The sequence below is a fragment of the Lissotriton helveticus genome, unplaced genomic scaffold, assembly GCF_964261635.1.
Source record: "Lissotriton helveticus unplaced genomic scaffold, aLisHel1.1 SCAFFOLD_461, whole genome shotgun sequence".
Lineage (NCBI taxonomy): Eukaryota > Metazoa > Chordata > Amphibia > Caudata > Salamandridae > Lissotriton > Lissotriton helveticus.
In genome coordinates this window covers 372598-393306 of record NW_027612057.1, presented here as the reverse complement: position 1 = coordinate 393306, position 20709 = coordinate 372598, and the positions used below count along the sequence as shown (strand labels likewise).

The 20709-nt window shown below is 42.1% G+C and overlaps 1 pseudogene across 1 annotated transcript in view; it reads right to left on the bottom strand.

Annotated features, from left to right (window-relative positions):
- The window catches only part of LOC144807624 (uncharacterized), a 129481-nt pseudogene that overhangs the window by 51083 nt on the left and 57689 nt on the right, over nucleotides 1-20709 (bottom strand). The window contains exon 3 of the transcript XR_013606364.1: nucleotides 17902-18032. The product of XR_013606364.1 is annotated as an uncharacterized LOC144807624 (transcript). The remainder of the gene's footprint in view (nucleotides 1-17901; nucleotides 18033-20709) is intronic.

The window sequence follows — 20709 nt, the reverse complement described above, 5'->3', positions numbered from 1 at the left end:
AGATGGATGGATGGGTGGATGGATAGATGGATGGATGTTTGGATGGATAGATGAATGGATGGATGGATGGATAGATAGATAGATGGATGGGAAGGTGGATAGATGGATGGATGGATGGGTGGGTGGGTGGTTGGATGGGTGAATGGATGGATTGAAAGAGAGAAAGAGAGATTTCTAAAGAAGCTGAAGAGAGCATTTTTGCCAGGGTCGCTGCTGGTTCCCAGTACCGCCCGGGTAGCAGGGACCACGCGGAGGCAGGAGCCACTGGTACCACAGAGTCCTATATCACTACCAGTGGAGCAGGGATGTCACTTCATCTTGTCCTAATAATCCCTCTCCTTTCTGTCCCCCCCTTCAGCAGAAGTAATGTCCAGGTGTCTGGGGAGAGACAACTCTCTGCTGCTGCACGATCCTGCTGTCCTGCGCTGTACACTATTACATATGGTGCTTAATTTGCAAAAGAATGAGAGCCGGGCCCAAAGTTGTGCTCAGAAGCCCACAGCCGGCACTATTGAATGCCGGGTACTGAATATCAAGGCTGCGGAGTCTTGGATCCACCTCATGGCTCTTTAATCCACCCCAGACACTCCCGGCTCCTTTATCTCACTCTTGATTCCACCTCGTGGCTCTTATATCTACCCCCAGACACTCCCGGCTCCTTTATCTCACTCTTGATTCCACCTCGTGGCTCTTTAATCTACCCCCAGACTCTCTCGGCTCCTTTATCTCACTCTTGATTCTACCTCGTGGCTCTTAAATCCACCCCCAGACACTCTGGGCTCCTTTATCTCACTCTTCATTCCACCTCATGGCTCTTTAATCCACCCCCAGACACTCTTGGCTCCTTTATCTCATTCTTGATTCCACCTCATGGCTCTTTAATTCACCCCAGACACTCCCAGCTCCTTTATCTCACTCTTGAGTCCACATCGTGGCTCTTTAATCCACCCACAGACACTCTCGGCTCCTTTATCTCACTCTTGATTCCACCTCGTGGCTCTTTAATCCACTCCAGACACTCTCGGCTCCTTTATCTCACTCTTGATTCCACATCGTGGCTCTTAAATCCACCCCCAGACACTCTTGGCTCCTTTATCTCACTCTTGATTCCACCTCACGGCTCTTTAATCCACCCCCAGACACTCCCGGCTCCTTTATCTCACTCTTGATTCCACCTCATGGCTCTTAAATCCACCCCCAGACACTCTTGGCTTCTTTATCTCACTCTTGATTCAACCTCGTGGCTCTTAAATCCACCCCCATACACTCCCGGCTCCTTTATCTCACTCTTGATTCCACCTCGTGGCTCTTAAATCCACCCCCAGACACTCCCGGCTCCTTTATCTCACTCTTGATTCCACCTCGTGGCTCTTTAATCCACCCCAGACACTCTTGGCTCCTTTATCTTACTCTTGATTCCACCTCGTGGCTCTTTAATCCACCCACAGACACTCTCGGCTCCTGTATCTCACTCTTGATTCCACCTCATGGCTCTTTAATCTACCCCCAGACACTCCCGGCTCCTTTATCTCACTCTTGATTCCACCTCGTGGCTCTTTAATCCACCCCAGACACTCTTGGCTCTTTTATCTCACTCTTGATTCCACCTCATGGCTCTTTAATCCACCCCAGACACTCCTGGCTCCTTTATCTCACTCTTGATTGCACCTCGTGGCTCTTTAATCCACCCCCAGACACTCTTGGCTCCTTTATCTCACTCTTTATTCCACCTCATGGCTCTTTAATCCACCCCAGACACTCTCGGCTCCTTTATCTCACTCTTGATTCCACCTCGTGGCTCTTTAATCCACCCCCATACACTCCCGGCTCCTTTATCTCACTCTTGATTCCACCTCGGGGCTCTTTAATCCACCCCAGCCACTCTCGGCTCCTTTATCTCACTCTTGATTCCACCTCATGGCTCTTTAATCCCCCCATTTTACATTGACGTAACTTGAAAAAGGAATTACGAGTTAGTTCAAGGGGTCACCATTGAAAATGTCTTTTCTTCATATGAAGTTGCTTAGCTTATATTTAAACTAAACTTTGAATCAAACTTTAACAAAACATTTCTTCTACTAATCAGAAACATTTCTAGAAAATATGTGAATCATGTTATACAATGTCAAACATTATGAAAAAGCATCCTTTAACGAGGGTCAAGAGTAGACATTCTTGCTACATCTTTTCGTCTTGATCTAATTTTAACAAAGTTCACGTGTTAGTATTTTTATAAATAAACAGAATTTAGCATTGAATTCAAGCAGTTTGGGGCCTAGTGTGTGTAAGTGTGGCAGCTGTGTACATTTTTGTCTTTTTAAACATTTATTTTTGCAAACCTGACTGGTGCTTTAGGCATTTATTTGAAAGAAAATGTAAAATTTGAACGGTCTGCAATATGTCAACAAAGTTTTGATCACATCAAATAAAGTATTAACTCTGCTCCCACACTACAGCATTGTGTGGAAGGACGCAATATTTTGGGGCTGTTTTGCCACAAGTGAAGGATGGAAGCAAGTCACTGTAGGGTTTGCTTCTAGAAGGATGAAAGAATTAGAAACAAGATATTCTGTAATAGATCAAATAAATGTTGGCATGTGTTTGGGGTCTTGGCAAGTTTAATCCATATCTCTGGGAAGAAAATGTTGTTTACGGACAGATCACAGATCACTCGTTGATATTTTGTCTGGAAACAAAATTAAGAAAGCCACAGCCATATTAACAAATTATTGGCGTTCAATTTTTAGTGGGATTCACATTGTGGGAGGAAAGAGTGTTAGAACGGACTTTCTGTCTCGTTTACCAGTTGATGGAGATTTTTGTGAGGTGGATGTACAGGAAGAAATTAAGGAATGCATCATTGCCAAAGTTGAAGATTTGGTCATTTGTTCCGATATAATGGTATTGTGGGATCGGTTGAGGGAGGATACTGTATTCAACGAGATTATGAATTTTGGTAAATTTGGGTCAGCAGGGAAAAAACTTGCTAAATCTTCTTGCAAGGTGGCGGATGAGTTATCTGTGAAAGGAGGATTGTGGGTGAGGGGTGATAGATTGTTTGCACCAGTATTTTTCCACCAAAAGACTTTGGAGACAGCTCATATTGGCCATCTGGGTATGAATGTCACGAAGCATAGGATAAGAATTTATTTCTGGTGGCCTGGAGTCGATGTGGAGGTAGAAGGATGTGTTGTTTTTTGGTCCTCATTCTGCCAATTGACTAGTTGGCAATACTCCCTTTCCCTTACTGAGGGCCGGATGGGAATAGAGTCTTTCCACACAAGAAATCTAGCTGCTTCCACTCCTACCCCTCACACACATAGCATGCAGATGAGGGGGACCGGAACCAACAGCTACTTATTGACTTAATCATTGGACCCGTTCCTCTGACACCCGTCAACCAACATGGCCCACACCTTCTCTTGACCTCTAGGGTCACACGCGATATCTAGTTGACTTGTACGTATGATGTTGTTTTTACACTCAGAGAAAAGGGGTGGAACAGCCGATTTTCAAGCTTTACAGATCTCTCCTCTACCCAATAAAATGACATAAAACATGAATCTAGTGGCCATTTATTTGAAGCCAAAATGTATCTTGGCCTAGTCCGAAAAAAATAAGTACCAGTGTTACTTCTATCTGAATCTCTGTTACATCCGTCAAAAATTCACATATGTCCCGTCAAAATCTGGTAATCACTGGGTAAGTTAAAAGCCTATGACAGTCATTTGCTAAGGGATCTTGGCATCTTGAACAAACATACTCAGGAACATTTTGTCAATTTTGCAGGGGACCAGTAGACCCGATAAAGGGTGAAAAGATAGTTATGGTTGAGATACGCAGGTTTAACTGTCTCTCGAAGCAATGCAAAGAGCCCAAACAAGCCTCGCTCAGATTAATATTTTCCACATCATTTCGCCAAAGCTGTTGGATATCCTGATTCATATCATCTTCAGCTTCAATCAGGGCTCGATACTACAAGGCCACTTCTTTATTGATATTCCCCGTTTTCATAGCTTGAATTAGCCAGGCATCATCCCTCTGCTCCTCCCAATGTTGCCTAGCCTGTGATGTATTCCTATAGGTTCTGTATCGATCCCCCTGTTCCTGACCCTGTTCTGATTAACAAGTTAACTAGCAGCCATCCCATGATGCAGAAACCGTTATCTGATTAAGCCACACTACGGCACAGGAACGTGTTATCTGATTAGGTCATAACGCTTGCCATCTAATTAGACAAGCGATATTCCTCCAGCCCCTGATAAGGCATACGGAGTTCTCAAAACAAATCAAACCTATGACAACCTGGGAAAAACCCTGCGGCCATTGTTTTGATTTCACCGAGAACTTCAGCAAAAGAATGTGCTAACGACCAAGTCGTATGACATCCTTATTGACGTATCTATGTCCATCCTTACGTCAATCTCGGCACCTTACAGGTATAAATATTACCGGTATTGCCTTAAGCAAACACACGCGGTGGTGACGAGATCGGAGCAGCCAGACTTGCCGAAGCCCAGAGCAGAGCAGACCCCGCTGGCGCAGCCCCGCCTTCCTGACGCGCTGAGAACGAGATGCTGCCTTTCTCCTGCCGAGAAATCCAGCTCCGGCGCTTCCAAGCAGCCCTCGCAGGCAGCCTGGAGTATCGAGACCAGAGACGAGAGATACCATCCCTCATTCATCCTAGATTCAAGGTACAGAACTGAATAACCCCTCGCAGAGAATTCTTGAGTCAGTCACTTGGCAAAACAAACTTAACTTAAACTGCTACTTTCTATTCCCGCCCACGTATTAGGCTTAGGTCAGGTACATTGGGGTAGGCGTAGTTAGAAGCACCAGTTGAGTACGATTAGTCAAATGTATATATGTATGTATCTATTTTATCCATTTTAAACCTTCATATGGCTTAGAAACCATATAAATGTTTTTACGGTATTATTTTATACTTCTGCTCTTATTGTATGCACTTTACTTAACCATAAGTATTGCGATAATATCGATCCATTTCTCTTGTATGAGAAAAGAGACTGATCAATAAATACCATCTTTTATTGAACACGCCCGTCTCTTCCTTTTCTCTACAATCTGGTGAGACTAAGAATGCACGTACTGACTGAGTAAAATAAGTTGTCTTTTGTTTTCACACGACTCTAGAGATACACTCTTGATTAGGGGAGAGCAAAGTTGTCATGTTCTATGGTTGTCAGAAACTAAATCCCTTCTTGTCTATCCAGGGAGGTTCAACTCCTCCTTGCCTATTCGAGAAAGTTTCTAGTGAACTCTGAGCTAGCTGGCAAACCCAAAACTTTAAGTCTAATATCGACAGTAGAAGACCTAGTTAACGTCTGGTCTAGGCCTATACTATTGAAGGTATTATTCCAATGCGCAGAGCCTATTGGGATAATAGGAACTACACTACATGGCGCCCAAACGTTTGGAAAGGCGATAAAACTAACGCAAGACATTAGAGTAACTCAGTCGTTCTTTTTCACTCAGACCCCTTTTTTCCCATAATACTCCAAAGACGTCTGGAGTGGGTGAAAGGTTATATCCGCCAAACCTCGCAGGAGGAAACTCCTATGTATGGTTCTTGGTTTAGTCAACGTTGAAGGATACACTGTTCCAAAATATTGTGCATCTAATCTTTGTTTCCATAAGAAACCTGATCTGCAAACAAACGGAATAACCTTCTGGACAGTACAATGTCAGACAGTGAAGGAGAAAGAGAGGCAGCTAGAATAGCAGCTGAACTCGTAGCAGCTGATAATGCTATGCGAGAAACAGACCCGAATATAATACTCATCGCGGTCAACACAAGAAAATCTATAACTTTAAAACTTATAGAAAATGGACTGACACCTAGAGGTGGCACAGTCATATTCGTAATAGAGGCACACGAATATCGGCAGACAGAGGTGTTCTATTCATGGATACACTTTCCAGCAGCGAACGCTGTAACAAAGGTCTTCCACTATTACAAAACAGAGGAACCTCCTAATGAGTACACTCCTTTCGAGGAGGTGGAAGTACCACTTAAATTTCAAGAGCACCTGCTCTTGTTTAATGGCGCCCTAAAACATAATAATCACATCACCAGGCTCGGTCCATTAGGTAGACCAGGAGCAACGTGGCCGGTCCTAGCCGGATACACACCACATCCAGACATCGATGGGATGTCTGCAGCAAATCTTTTAATACAACTAAAACAATTAATAAAAGTACATAGACAATTAGTCCAATATGTAATGTGGACTTCAACAATCCAACCAGCAATTAAAATTCCACAGCTGACCCCTCATCAGGGGAACACAAATAAAATTACACCACAGAACATACAGTCCTGCCTAGGTAAAGTACCAGCTAAACGGGAACAAATACCATTCTGGTTAGCACAAAAAATCACCCAAATAGAGGCGGTGTTTCCAGACACCACCCCGTTAGAAAAACACAGGATTCTGACTATCTGTCTTCCAATGGGAATCGCACCACACGTGGAGGACTGTGACACTTGGGGTACAGTCTTTGCTTCCATTTACACAAAAACGCATGGTGTTCCATCCATCTCAGTAATACCAGATGTGCTAAAACAAATTCAAGATGAATACGGTCCAGAACCCGCTTTAACTCTTGGTATGAAATTACTGAAAGACTTCAAGCAGGTATCGGCTATATTACTAGCCAACATAAAGGGAGAAGCAGCAAACGTGGCGATCCGCCAAAGGTTAAAAGAAACAGATATAGCAGACCAACCACCTGAAATTGCCAGAATTATAGAAAAGTCCTATGAGGAACTAGGTAGAGATAGTCTAGGTGGAATACCAGTAAAACCCCGACTGATTGAAAGTCCTGAAAAAGTATTTTTTAATAATAATTCAACATCACAAAAAAAGAGCTGGGATGGAAACAAACAATCCAATCCTAAAGAAAAGAAATTCCAGTCCAGAGGAAGGTCTCCTCGGCGGAGAGAAAGATCTCCAAACCAAGGTAGCAGGTCTCCCCAAAGTGAGCCCTCTGGGAAAAAATACAACCTTAGAAATAGGGATAATATAAAGAAGCCTGATAGATATCAAGAAATTGATACACGTCCCTCTCAATCTTTTCAGACTTCCTCGCAGAAATCGGAAAGAAGAGGACGATCAGAACAAAGAGAAGAGCACGTCAAGTCCAAAGACAAGGAACCTGCTCATCTAAAAAAGAAATTACAATTTCCAAAAAAGAAGGTAGCCAGTATTAAAGTAGTTAACAATGCCGAGAATACTGAGGACACAACTGAAAAACGGAGAATGGGCTCAGACAATGCTAGACAGTGCAGCAGAAGTGAGCATAGCTCGCAAAGTCCTTATGAATCATCTGGAGACAGTGGACCCGAATGAATACCTTCAAGTGGAAACTGCAGACACCAGAGTTAGCAAACCTCACAAAATATATGAAATAACTTTACGTATAGAAGGGGATAAGACTAGAAAAATAAGGGGACTATTTTGGGATAATCTCTCCAAGGGCTATGACATCCTTCTAGCTGAAAAAGACAGGCCACCAGAGTTTGTCAGGGACTGCCCTCATGGCGAAGAAATAATTATGCCTGCCTTCTCAAATCATATCCCAATTCATAAAAAATACACACTTGCTAGAAAGTGGGCAGTAGCTCAAGCTCCTGCTTTATATAAAAATCATGTAGGATGGGATGATGACTCTCCTCCTCACAAAATCCAGTTAAAATCACAACCTACTGCACAAATACAGTACCCAATTAAGCAAGAAGCTAAAAAACAGGTAAAAGAAATCCTAGATCAGCTAGAATACCAGGGGGTGATTGAAACTTGCACCTCACAAATGAACAACCCTTTGTTTCCGGTCTCCAAACCAGACAATTCATATTGTCTAGTTTTGGATTACAGACACCTTAACTCATGTTGCAAAACTTTTGCAGTGCAAAACTCGGATAGTGCTGCACTAATGAATAACATAGTGTGCAAAAAATACAAAACAACATTAGACATTTCTAATGGATTCTTTTGTCAAAACATAGCACCAGAGAGCAGATATTTGTCTGCGTTCTCCATAAATGGCACTCAAAAACAATTCTGTCGGTTAGCCCAGGGGTACAAGAACAGCCCAGGAGTATTCTCAGCGAGAGTAACAGAATTACTACAAACATATGATGACGAAGCATTATCTTATGTCGACGACATATACTTAACAGATGATGACTTGGATACTCACTTGAAGAGGGTGAACACCATAATACTTGGGTTCGCAGCAGAGGTTTACAAATTCAACTTTAAAAAATCTAGAATTGCCCATCTAACAGTCCTCTTCTTAGGATACGAATTATCAAGTGAAGGCAAAAGCCTGGCTGACAATTTCCTAGAGAAATGTGCCGTACTCCAAGCACCTAGAACACTAAAAACCTACAGTTAATTCTAGGCTTCCTAAATTTCGGAAGAACATACATTGCAAATTACGCAGAAAGGGTCAAACCCCTTTATGATCTAATAACACCAGATTTTAAAAGAACCAATTGGACTCAAATACACACAGAAATTCTGAGATCCTTACAAACAGACATGTTAATTAAAACAAAATTAGAAACACGTGATAACACACGCAATCTTGTGATTCGAGTCATCCCAGGAAGATGCGGATTCACATACCTGACCTCTAATGAGGGAGAAAAGGTACCAATTGCATTCAAATCACACTTGTACACTAAAGCTGAAATGAAATTTAGCCCAACGGAAAAAATTCTAACTGCAACACAGACAGCTATAGCAAAAGAACGAGCCCTGGCACAAGGTTAACGAATACTAATCGTGACACCGATACCAGCCCTAGAGGCGGTAACAAAGGCAAGCATTCCAAATGCTAAAGCACTACATCCAAGGTGGATACAGTGGGCTAATTCTCTTGCTGCAACAGACGTAGTATATGAATTTGATCCTAACTTAAAAACACAAGAATTTCTCCAATATGAATTCGAATGTCCTCCTCCGACCGAAATTCTGCCTCTAGAACATTACGGCTGTATAATATATACAGACGGATCAGCACAACCCGCAGTGGGGGGTAAACAAGCTTACAGTGCTGCGTGCGCGATTGTTAAAGGTCGTTGGCACGAAGGGAAATTTAAACCAGCTATCACCAAAACACAATCTCTGGGAGATTGTACAGCTCAGCGAGCTGAACTACTGGCATTCAAGATGGCGCTTGAAAATACCGATCGAGAATTCCCCACACTCATAGTGTGCGATTCGTATTATTGCGTTCAGTCTTACAATGAATACTTGCAGATCTGGCTTCAGAATGGTTTTAAGGATGCAAAAGGAGGCACAATCAAGCATAAAATGCTCTGGGAACAAGTAGTTCTTTTACAAAAAGAACTACCAAAGACTCACGTGATACATACACTGAGTCATCAGCGTGATGGCGTTCACGTTGCAGGGAATTCATTGGCTGATGAGGCCGCGAAGGCAGCTGTGCAAACGGCTTCCGTAGCTGCCATCACACGGTCAAAAACAAAAATAGACAGCGAGATATTACAGGCTGTCAGCGCTACAGAAAAGGATTCAATAGAAACACTCCCGAAAGGCTTTCCAGTAAAATACTCATACATAACTGATGCAAACAATGTTCCTTTTGCCCGAATCCCTGGAGTGGGGGATAGGGTAATTCCAAACATGGAACATAGGTTAGGACTGATAATAGCGGCACACGAAGGGCTTGCTTCTGTACATGCTGGCGTCTCAGCCACAGTATCATTATTAAAACAGAGATACTGGTGGCCACAAATGAGAAGACAAACAAGGAACTATGTTTTAGAATGTGAAATATGTCGAAGAATGAAAGTATCAACGGTGAGACGACCAGCACAGACGCCCCTTCTAATCTCAGATAAACCATTAGCCTGTGTTTATCTGGACCACTGTGGTCCCTTACAAAGGGATGGTAACTATAAATATATCCTGGTCGCAGTGGACTCATGCACGAGATTCATATGGATGTGGCCCCAGCGATCGGCTGACGCCAGAACTGTCATAAAAGATTTGCGAGTCTTTATCGGCACATACGCAATTGGCATGCTGCATTCTGACCAGGGTCCTGCTTTTAGCTCTCGAGCTTATAAGGAGGCCATGACCAGCATGGGCATTGCATTGCGGTATTCTTGTCCATTTCACCCTGAGGGGAACGGAATTGTTGAAAGAAAAAACCGTGACATAAAGCAATCTATAACAGCAAAGGTATTAGGTTCAGGAGCTGGGTGGGTCAAACATCTAATAAGTGTCCAACGTAGTCTAAATAACCTGCCAAGAAATTCTCTGAAGGGATTCAGTCCGTACGAATTATTGTTTGGAACTAGGATGTTAGTCTTAGATCTTGACAGTCAGACTTCAGTGGTGAAGGAAAAAAGCTTTGATATCAAAGATCGTTTGGCTATTTTACAGGACTTAAACAAAACAAGAAAAGACCTGAGCAACATAAAGTTGAAACAGCAGCCAACAACCACTGAAGAACCACCACCTGTCCCAGCAAGACCTGTCTGGATTCCAAAAGTCGGGGATCTAGTCAGAGAAAAGATCGCGGTAAAGAAGGAATTTGGGCCTTCTTACAGAAAAGCAGTTCCTGTCTTGTCTATCAACGGGACAAGATCAGTTGTACTACCGCCGCTTGCTGGTAAAAAGGAGAACCGAGTTGTATCCATCGACCTGGTAAAACCACAATCATGTGGCCGATAACAAATAGTAGGCCAAGTGGACTCCCGATAAGTAGTAGAACACCAAGGTTTGCTACCAATACAGAGGTCCTAACTAAGAGGCTAATCACATTCGAAACGCCTACAGAAGAACAACAAGGACTATGCAACAATGCAATGGAACTTAAACCTCTGAAAACCCAAATTAAAACATTTAGTAGAGACATATCAACCTACAATGAAGTAACAAACGAATATGCAAGAAACAGTAATCCTGAAGCAATTGGAACAATTGACAGAACTGCATCCGGCTACTTCATAAACTTCGATGATTCCTTTGAAGACCTCAGTGAATCAAAAACACAGCCATCAACAAAAACCTTTAAAGATAAAGCTAAAGAACTTTTGAAACAACTGAAAGAAACATATCTAATTTCTCCATGGATTGAATTTTGGGTGGGTTTTGGTGCATTTATCCTCATACTTTGGCTCATCATGGTACTAACTTTGGGACGCTTCATTGAGGGAAAATATGCTAAAATGGACACAGCAAGTCAGAAAATCAACTTGATCCTCAAGCCAAACACATCTTCACACGTCGAGAAAAGAGAACTTTCTTCAGTCAACTTCACAGCCAATCCTATACCGGGTGGGGTAGCATGGGACAACACTGACTACGAAATATATGGTCCGGTTGAGATCCTGAAATATCCACACCAAATCAAGATCTCGTTGAGTCACTTTGTAAAAACAAGCTCATTTGCTGATGATTGGGACTTTGAAAGCATTAATAATATGATGTCTGACTTAGTGATGTCTGCTAAATTTACCAAACATGATTATTTGCAGGGTTCGACTAATTATGATAGTATGTACTGTTACAACCACTATGGTAACCATTTTCTACATAAATCTGCACAACCTAGAAATGTTTTAAATTATAATTAATGGGAACATTGTGCAACCCCTCCAAAAGGAAGCTCAAGAACCGTTTATGACAAATATTCATACTTTTCAGGGTTCAATACAAGTAATGCTGAAACATTTTATTTCAAATTGTCAAATAAGACAGGGACAAAGACCATGATAACAAACACGAAATTGATATATTCAGACTCATTTTTCGAACAAATGAATACTTTTGGTTTTGATTATTGGGACAAAAATGTTGAAGTAAAAAGTGTTTGGGGTACAAAAGAATGGCAAGTACAAGGTATAGAATCATTGTTTAGAGCCTGCATGATCCCAGAACAAATTATATTTTTAAATGACACTGTTCAACAAACTACCTGCCTTGGCCTAGCCAAAATCAAAGACTTAAATAAACCGTCTATTCCAAAGCCAACAATGAATGGCAATAGCTCTACAGATGAAGAGATAGACGTAAACTATGTATTAAACCAAAACAGAACACATCCTGATTGGAAACAGTGGTTGATCTGGCCCACAGATACTAATAACTGTCAAGACAGATTCCTGAACAAAACACAGGGGTTCAAATTGACCAGGCCAGACCCTAGATATTCCCAAAGACAACACCCAGGGATAATAACCACCTACAGTGTGGGCAAATTATGCCTTCAATGGCTACAAACTTCCACACTGACAGAAATTAAGCAACACCTAACTTTACTTACTGATGGTGCTGACTTGCGTGATTTCATTAAGGGACCACGCAAACAGCGTCAAAAACGCTTCATAGCAGCCTCTATATATGCAGCTTACAACGAGGCCTGGAAGGTAACTCAAATTGAGACAGCAGAAAGTATACGGGAAATTGACCGTATTAATTTGGAAAAATCACTTTCTGTAGTGGACAATGGGTTAATGACTCTGTCCTCCAGAATTTTTTCTTTGGACAGCATTGTGTCTTCAGCAATCGACATCCTATCGCAAGACTTACTGTTGTTACAACACGGTCAGTCTCAATTGCGTTCCATTGTACAGCTTGGCTGGACGTTACAAAATCTGCGTTCAGGCTATGTGCCTTGGCGTTTAATCAACACAACGTCACTATTCAATATCTTTAACCTTACTGATAAACAAGTCAGTATGGCACAGAAGGGTGCTGATTATACAATCCTGAGCATTGAGAAACTCGAGAGATTACCAGTGACAATGTCAGAACGACCTGTCAGTGAATGGATAATACATGGGATAATTAATATTCCAATATCAACCTTCAGGTTTCAATACTGCCAAAAATATATACAGGCTGGCATGTACGAAAAATTGGGAAAAGGGTACATTAAGACAACATGGAACTTGCCCTATTCACATGCATGTGTCAGTAATAAAGGACAGAAAGTGTTTCTTAGTGGCAATAATTGTGCGATGTCACTAAGCGGTACACTTCTGTGTAATGGAATTAGTTTGCATGGAGCCTGTGAAGGGAACTCAAATAACCTTTCATGTCACCAGCTAGGCACACCTGCAACGGAGATATAACCATTCTTTCAAAGACTCTATAACGGGAGTTACATTCTAATTGTGGATCGCAGATGTTGTAGTCTTCTGCCCGGGATTCCTTATCTCGTAACTACGACTGCGAAGGTCATGTGCTGTGGACACTCATTGTTCCCCAGCTCCTTTCCAGACAGGGAGGCAAGGGCATGGCCTAACTTGAAAATTACTTCTATACGAATAGATACTTTAAGCAGAATGAAAACAGTGCTTCTTCAGACGCCGGCCAGACTCACGTCATCAAAAGAAACGTATGATCTCCTAGTCGCAAGGACAAATGCAGAGATTCACTCATTGTTATCAACTAATTCCCCCATACATTTCGCAGAAATCCTGAATGAAATCTTAAATATTTCTGATACCAGTGGAGTCTCAAAAGTATTTAAGACAGTATTTTCGATGGCATTAACACCATTCAAAGCCATACTGGGTATTTTTCCAGATTTCGTCCATTCGATTTTTGGCGGACTTCCCCTCATTTTGGGACTAATTGCAGGAATCCTATTCTTGGTCCTAATATTTCGTTATGGCAAACCGTGTCACAGACAAAACACCTGCGACAAGGGAAGAAACAATCCGAGCCATTGGATACCGGGACCGGATATCAAAAATCCTGGGACTATCCCGGCTTAGAGACCTGAACATGACTTGGTTTCTTTCATTTCGACCAATGTGGCATCGATGTGTTTTACCTGTATTAAGGTGCTTGCTATGCGGAGAAGAATGCGTGTTGGACACCTGTCTGACGCTACAATCGGATGCGCCAATGGATGCAGAAACATTGTTGAGTCCAATAACGGCTCATGCTTTGTGCTGCCCTCAACGGCTACCAATCCTGATGACGGCATTCGTGGATAATTCACCACTACGATTGAGGGGTAGTGAAGTTCAAGATGAAAGCAGCATTGATCAGGTACGACCTTCTGTCAGCAATACTAATCAAAACTTCAATGGAGACAATCATGCGCACGAATGCATGGTTACACCTTTTTCCGAGTTAGTGGAACTCTCCCAGGAAGCTGTTGACAGCTTTTTCGACAGTCTAAATGATATGATGTTCTCACCAGAGCAGAAATAGAGACTTTTGAGCAAGCTAGCACACGGCATTCCCAACAACCTGAATTTGGCCTTCAACTTTAACATCAAAATAGCATGAACAATTTCCCTCCAGTTCACGGACAGCAATTTTTTTCAGCAGCCCCAAAATATTTTTACGATTTTTCGGGACACTTATCTTCTGCTTAAAGTAAGAACTATTCTTAGAGAACTAAATTTCTATTTTTAGATACTTTATAGACATTAGCTGCCCGCTGGTATGTTCATAATTATTTTATTCTGTGATGGAATGGTCTCGAACTTTTTCTTCTGTATTAAGAGCCATTTCATGTGTAATTCTCATATTCGATTAGTAATAATGTATACATATGCTTGATTACTTTGGCATTATTCTACAGCTTGAGTGCATATAGTACATGTGACTATTTTTCCGTATATTAGATAAATTCGAAATGCATTATATGTATTTTGGGGTGGTAAGGTATACACGATACTCTACAGTATGTTTTACTATGCCTAGATTCGTAAACATGGCCATAGTTAGCGTGGAGTGGGTGTGATGTATTCCTATAGGTTCTGTATCGATCCCCCTGTTCCTGACCCTGTTCTGGTTAACAAGTTAACTAGCAGCCATCCCATGATGCAGAAACCGTTATCTGATTAAGCCACACTACGGCACAGGAACGTGTTATCTGATTAGGTCATAACGCTTGCCATCTAATTAGACAAGCGATATTCCTCCAGCCCCTGATAAGGCATACGGAGTTCTCAAAACAAATCAAACCTATGACAACCTGGGAAAAACCCTGCGGCCATTGTTTTGATTTCACCGAGAACTTCAGCAAAAGAATGTGCTAATGACCAAGTCGTATGACATCCTTATTGACGTATCTATGTCCATCCTTACGTCAATCTCGGCACCTTACAGGTATAAATATTACCGGTATTGCCTTAAGCAAACACACGCGGTGGTGACGAGATCGGAGCAGCCAGACTTGCCGAAGCCCAGAGCAGTGCAGACCCCGCTGGCGCAGCCCCGCCTTCCTGACGCGCTGAGAACGAGACGCTGCCTTTCTCCTGCCGAGAAATCCAGCTCCGGCGCTTCCAAGCAGCCCTCGCAGGCAGCCTGGAGTATCGAGACCAGAGATGAGAGATACCATCCCTCATTCATCCTAGATTCAAGGTACAGAACTGAATAACCCCTCGCAGAGAATTCTTGAGTCAGTCACTTGGCAAAACAAACTTAACTTAAACTGCTACTTTCTATTCCCGCCCACGTATTAGGCTTAGGTCAGGTACATTGGGGTAGGCGTAGTTAGAAGCAACAGTTGAGTACGATTAGTCAAATGTATATATGTATGTATCTATTTTATCCATTTTAAACCTTCATATGGCTTAGAAACCATATAAATGTTTTTACTTATACTTCTGCTCTTATTGTATGCACTTTACTTAACCATAAGTATTGCGATAATATCGATCCATTTCTCTTGAATGAGGAAAGAGACTGATCAATAAATACCATCTTTTATTTAACACGCCCGTCTCTTCCTTTTCTCTACAATCTGGTGAGACTAAGAATGCACGTACTGACTGAGTAAAATAAGTTGTCTTTTGTTTTCACACGACTCTAGAGATACACTCTTGATTAGGGGAGAGCAAAGTTGTCATGTTCTATGGTTGTCAGAAACTAAATCCCTTCTTGTCTATCCAGGGAGGTTCAACTCCTCCTTGCCTATTCGAGAAAGTTTCTAGTGAACTCTGAGCTAGCTGGCAAACCCAAAACTTTAAGTCTAATATCGACAGTAGAAGACCTAGTTAACGTCTGGTCTAGGCCTATACTATTGAAGGTATTATTCCAATGCGCAGAGCCTATTGGGATAATAGGAACTACACTACAAGCCCACCAAGCAGAAAGTTGATAATATTTGAATCTGGTTAATTGTCCACGAGTGCATAAAGTCAGGGATTCCCAAGTGTTGTATCCCAGCATCCATGTTGTGGATGTTACCTAGTGATGGTTACCGTGCCACCTTAGAATGTTCTGAGGAGCTGCTCAGAGGATGAAGGCAGTTGAATCAGAGGCAGACATGCCTAGGGACTGCTCCATGTAGCTTAAATAAATACATTATTAGATAGCGGGTGCAAGGAGGCGGAGGCATTGTAATACCAGAGAACCACAGCGCTTCAGGAGCCTCGCAGACAGGGCTGGAATTCAGGACAGCCTAGAAACCCAGATGGCCCTCACGAATATATAGACACACGAACTGAAAACTACCATCCTAAAATAACAACATTTGAGAACTTCTATCTTGAAATAGCAGCATCAGAACGCAGCGCCATACCGGAGACTTGGCTTCGGATCAATGCAGCAGGAGCAGGGATTCGGGACTTAAACCTTTTGAACATTATAAATCTATTTCTACCCATATATCGCGCACCTTGAGTGAAGATATCGGGTACGGTAATATCAGTCACTGTCTATGCAAAAAAGAAAATGCAGAATTCCTGAGGAAGGCAATCGGCCGAAACGCGAAGAAGGGAATATATTCTGTATTTAAGAAATGATATCATGAATTGTCAAAAATTAATGTGTTATTTATGAATTAATCAGTGTAAATTTAATGTCATGTGTTATATGTAAATAAGAAACTGTTATAAAAACATTTTTTTGCTGAGTTGTAAAGATGAAATAAGATAAGAAAAACTACATTTTATAAAAATAAAACAGAAACATTCAACATAAGTTAGTTGGTGGAAATTAGTTCATGGAAAAACAACGTCTTTCTTACTCTGTAGTAAATGTGCACGTAACCCGGTGTGTACGGTCCATTTTTCAAAAAAGTATTATACCTTGCTAGGGTTCATCCTTTTAGGCAGGGGCCCCGATCTTCCAAAATCATTAAAATACATCTACCATAATAAACACCCTATCAATTACACCAATCTCTAAAATAGATGTTTACGTTCTATACCACTTGCATACCGCTAGATAAAAAATGCAGTTACCCACAAACCCCACTTTTTGTCCTGAGACAAGCATTTCTGGATATATAAACAAATTCCCTTCAATGTAGTTTGTGACATTCAACACACAGCGCCCAGAGATCCCCTTGTCAACCAAGCCACGCTCAGTGCACTCGTGTGTTAACCATGCACCGTTCAGTGTGTTAAACTCTTGTTTTCAGTGCACCTCGTGAGTTCAAGACACAGCGCCCAGAGCTCCCTGTGTCAAAAACGCAGAGCTCGGTGCACGTCTTGTGTTAAATACGCTGCGTTCTGTGGACCCCCTGTGTCTAACAGGCAGCGCTCAGTGCACCCCATTTGTCACTCACGCTGCACTAGCTGCACTCAGTGTTTGCGCTCAGTGCACCTTGTGGTTAAACATGCAGCGCTCAGACCACCAGTGCATCAAGGCGCTGCCCTCAGTGCTCCCCGTGGGTTAACACGCAGTTCAGTAAAACCAGTATGCAACATTCATGTTTTTAGGCACAGCGAGATTAAGTGATTGGACATGGAAACAAACATCAGTCCGGGATTTGCCTCTGACAAACAAGGCAAACTGAGAAGGGGTAATGGATATTGCTAGGAGTTACCAATGCTGTGTACATCATTATGGGGCGAGCAGTGGACAAATATAAAACATCTCCTTGTATAAAATGCTGCTCTCATGCTAACTTTTTCTCCCTTACCTTTCAGGCAGTAATGCGGTGGACGAAGAAGGACATCAGGTGAGGGCGCTAAATGCAACACCAGCTTATATCTGCTTTTCTTTTTGAAGATGTATTCCTTGGGAATTATTAATCCTGAATGCCTTCTCCACCTGTGATGAACAAAAGACAAGAATCCTTTTCCTTATTTTGTACGGAGAGAATCTCAATAAGATCTATAATTGTACAACTACTCTATTTGTAACCAACTTATTAGGTGCAGCGTGGAGTCAGAAACAGATTAACAAATTTACATCCATACAATTACAAATTATGGTCAGCAACGGTCTAATAAGGGCAGAGAAGCAGAAGGATAGATTGTATCTCTTATTTTATTTATCAAACACTCTATTATCTTTTTGAATTATATTAATAAAAACATCATCATATTTATTAAAACAACACAATACATCATAAAACAATTCATATTATGTAAAGAAAATATTTGTCAATACATCATAAAACAATTCATATTGTAAGAAGAAAAATTATTATTTTTCTTCTTACAATATGAATTGTTTTATGATGTCGTGACAAATATTTTCTATATGTTTTTATTAATATAAATATACACTGAGTTTATACTAGCAGCTGTATTAAAAAGATGAATGGAACTCCATGTAGCTACAGCGAGGAGGAACACCTAGATACGTGCAGATTCTGCTAACGCACATTACACAGACACAAATGAGTGTGTTCTATGCTGCAGAGCTTACAATGGCACGTGCAATATAGGAATACAGGTGAGTAGAGCTCAATGTCTGCCAAGCTTATAGTAAGGGTGTCCAGTTTACATTAAAACACATCACGTAGGTACCAATATCCTGCAACTTACCAGAAGTTCTACGTGAGAGAGGGAGGTCTCAAGGACTCCAAAATATAAACAAGAAAAAAAGCGCTCTCACGGCAGCAGGGGGGAGGGATTCACTCGCGGGAGCGATAATTGCGACCAGATGGGCCGCGCACTCCCGCGAGTGAATATCCTGACGTGCACGCGTTGCCATTGAAGGCAATGGAACGCGTGCACACGCTTGTCTGAAAAGCCTTAGTGCTCGGAAAAGGTTTTTATGCTTTGCAACGCATGCGCGTTGCGAAGGCCGAGACCTAAAAACGAGTGGAAGATTAAATGCCAGCTCTGTGTGTGCAGCCAACCGTGAAGGGATAATTAGCGCCAAAGAGAAACTATACTTTAAAAGCAAAGTGTGCAGTCAAGTGTGAAGAGACAATCATCTTACAAGCGTGAAGGCGAAAGAAGCTTTATTTAAAGATATGCAAAGCCTACGACATGTGTGGCTCAGCATGAATTAATTGTAAATGGAAGCTGAGTAAGCGTTGAATTGAAAATAAACTTTGTCTTCAGTGCGAGTTTAGCAGCGCCTGTGTTTCGAAGCCGTTAATTGAAAAGTAAACATGCAGCCAAGTCAAGTGAAGGAATCGAATTAGGCAACTCTTGTATTTCAGCTCTTGCAGTGGAGTCTGAAGGGAAGAGAGCTGTTAATTGAAAGTAAACACCGTGTGTGTCTTAACTCGTGCAGCGGAGCCTGAAGGGAAGAGAGCTGTTAATTGAAAGTAAACACTGTGTGTGCCTTAACTCGTGCAGCGGAGCCTGAAGGGAAGAGAGCTGTTAATTGAAAGTAAACACCGTGTGTGTCTTAACTCGTGCAGCGGAGCCTGAAGGGAAGAGAGCTGTTAATTGAAAGTAAACACCGTGTGTGTCTTAACTCATGCAGTGGTGCCTGAAGGGAAGAGAGCTGTTAATTGAAAGTAAACACCGTGTGTGTCTTAACTCGTGCAGTGGAGCCAGAAGGGAAGAGAGCTGTTAATTGAAAGTAAACACCGTGTGTGTCTTAACTCGTGCAGCGGAGCCTGAAGGGAAGAGAGCTGTTAATTGGAAGTAAACACAGTGTGTGTTTTAACTCGTGCAGCGGAGCCTGAAGGGAAGAGAGCTGCTAATTGAAAGTAAACCCCGTGTGTGTCTTAACTCGTGCAGCGGAGCCTGAAGGGAAGAGAGCTGTTAATTGAAAGTAAACACCATGTGTGTCTTAACTCGTGCAGCGGAGCCTGAAGGGAAGAGAGCTGTTAATTGAAAGTAAACACCGTGTGTGTCTTAACTCGTGCAGCGGAGCCTGAAGGGAAGAGAGCTGTTAATTGTAAGTAAACACAGTGTGTGTCTTAACTCGTGCAGCGGAGCCTGAAGGGAAGACAGCTGTTAATTGAAAGTAAACACCGTGTGTGTCTTAACTCTTGCAGCGGAGCCTGAAGGGAAGAGAGCTGTTAATTGAAAGTAAACACCATGTGTGTCTAACTCGTGCAGCCGAGCGTGAAGAGATTTAAGCTCTTAATTGAGTGTAAACACACAATCACAATAAATTTGGTACAAAGGAATATTTACCGATCTGCACATGAGAGCCCTGCGCAGTGAATGCTAGACTGGGAGAGTATTGGCAGCAATGACATCTCGTTTGTGAATAGCGTCAGTGAGATCTTGGAGCCAGGTTTTGTGATTATTGGTACAGTTTAAAGGGACAGTACACCAGGAGCCAACATGAAACTGTGAGAGCTGTTAATTGAAAGTAAACACCGTGTGTGTCTTAACTCGTGCAGCGGAGCCTGAAGGGAAGAGAGCTGTTAATTGAAAGTAAACACCGTGTGTGTCTTAACTCGTGCAGCGGAGCCTGAAGGGAAGAGAGCTGTTAATTGAAAGTAAACACCGTGTGTGTCTTAACTCGTGCAGCGGAGCCTGAAGGGAAGAGAGCTGTTAATTGTAAGTAAACACCGTGTGTGTCTTAA